General features: G+C 37.9%; 1 non-coding gene across 1 annotated transcript; it reads right to left on the bottom strand.

Annotated features, from left to right (window-relative positions):
- Positions 1-592: 592 nt before the first annotated feature.
- LOC121225806 (small nucleolar RNA R71) lies at positions 593-699 on the bottom strand. Its single transcript, XR_005923709.1, has one exon. It is a non-coding gene; the product is annotated as a small nucleolar RNA R71 (small nucleolar RNA).
- Positions 700-2,013: the final 1,314 nt, after the last annotated feature.

Genomic DNA, 2,013 nt, shown 5'->3' with positions numbered 1-2,013 from the left:
TTTTTCTGGCAGGTTCCTTTAGTTTATGACTAGAAGAAACCCATCGGGACCATTATTATTTGACAGTGAAATTGAAAGTACAGCTTGTACAAACCGTAGAGAAGCAAGGTAGAGTCGAGAAAATTTAGTAGATGAATAAGAGGAAATTATTATTACTGAGGAGATGGGTGATAACCAGTATAATTAGCTACCTCCTACAGTTGTTGCAAATCCAGATCATGTTCCTTGTACTATGTATGATTGTGCCAAGTCTACTCTAACTAGGGCTGAATCGAGTATTGTGAGACCCATCATTGCTCCAAATAATTTTAAACTAAAGCTAAACACTATGCAAATGATACAATAGTTTGTTCAGTTCGATGGTTTGCAAGACGAAGATCCAAATACTCATTTGAATAATTTCCTGGAAATTTGTGATACTTTCAAGAATAATGGCATCACTGACGACACCATTCGCTTATGATTATTCCCTTTCTCGTTGAGGAACAAATCTAAGAAGTGGTTGAACTCGTTACCACGAGCTCCTATTACTACATAGGTTCAAATGACCGAGAAATTCCTTTTTAAGTACTTCCCACCGGTTAAGGCAGCCAAGTTGAGAAATGATATATCGTCCTTTGTGCAGATCGATTTAGAGACTTTACATGATGCATGGGAGAGATAAAAAGATTTATTAAGAAAGTGCCCTCACCATGGATTACCTTAATGGTTACAGGTTCAAACCTTCTAAAACAGTTTGAATCCCTCAACTAGACAGTTGATTGATGCAGCCGGTGTTTTCAACTTAGATGTGGTCACCATGTTATCAAATCAGGTAGAATAATTAAATAAGAATATTAATGGTTTATATGCTTCTACGATAGTAACCCTATAATGCAAGTTGGAGGAACCATCCCAATTTCTCTTAGGGTGGTCAAGGAAATCAAAGAGCACAACCCCCTCCAGGCTTCCAACAACAATGTTACCAGCAAGAGAAAAAGTTGAACCTCGAAAAGATGTTAATGAAGTTTATCTAGGTGTAAGAAACCCACTTTTAAAACATTAAAGAATAAAAAAGAATCAATTCAAGGGCTCGAGAATCGAATATGTGACAGCCCAAAATTGACCCTAGTCGGGAAGTGGTTTCGGGACCGGTAAATCGAGTCGTAAAAATAATTAACCGTCATAATTGATGCTCATTATATGTACATGTGCATGTGTGAAAATTTCGTGTTTGAATTTTGTTAATTGTAAGTGAATTTCATCAAATAGGACTTATGTGAGAAAATTTTAAAATGTGATAGGTCAATGCGTAAGGACCTATTAGTGCATGTGGAAAAAGGGGGGACTTGCATGTCAAATTCCCCCCCTAATGAGTAGTGGCCGGCCATGACAAGCATGGTAGACCAAGTGTGATGGGCAAGACATGTCATAGACATGTTGTGTTAGTGCATCATGAGTGGAAACATGTCACAAACATGTTATGTTAGTGAGGTATGTTAGGAAAAATAAAATAAGGAGCATGGGCATAAAATAATGAAAGGGATTATGATGGAAACAAAAAAAAATGTGTGTGGTTGTCTTTCCCCCCCATTGCCGTGAGTTAAAGAAAAGAAAGGAGAAAATTTTGTTCATCCTTTTTCATCTTCATTTGGCCGAAAATTCTAAGGAAGGAGGAAGGAGTTCTTGCTTCATGTTTGATTTGGAAGAGGATTAGGAGGAGGTTTGGCCATACTTATATCTAGATTAAGGTATGTTTGAGGTTGTGCCATGAGATTCATGCATGTTTTTAGTTGCTAGCTTGAGTTCTAATTAGCCCATGGTTCAAATCCTTGCTATGTCATGGGGAGGATATTCGGCCTAGGTGGATTTTGTGTTAATGCCATTGCATGCTAAATATGAAGCTTGTTAATGATGCATGTGATGGTGGATTGATGATTCTTGAATCTCCTTTTTAGCATTTTTGAGTGAGCACATATGTGCATTGGTTGCTAGATGGGGAAGAATCGGCCAGCAAGTTGTGTGCTAAGGCCG

The sequence above is a fragment of the Gossypium hirsutum genome, chromosome D13 (assembly GCF_007990345.1).
Source record: "Gossypium hirsutum isolate 1008001.06 chromosome D13, Gossypium_hirsutum_v2.1, whole genome shotgun sequence".
Classification (NCBI taxonomy): Eukaryota; Viridiplantae; Streptophyta; class Magnoliopsida; order Malvales; family Malvaceae; genus Gossypium; species Gossypium hirsutum.
Note: the sequence above shows the minus strand (reverse complement) of the source record. Positions and strands in the feature narration are given on the sequence as shown.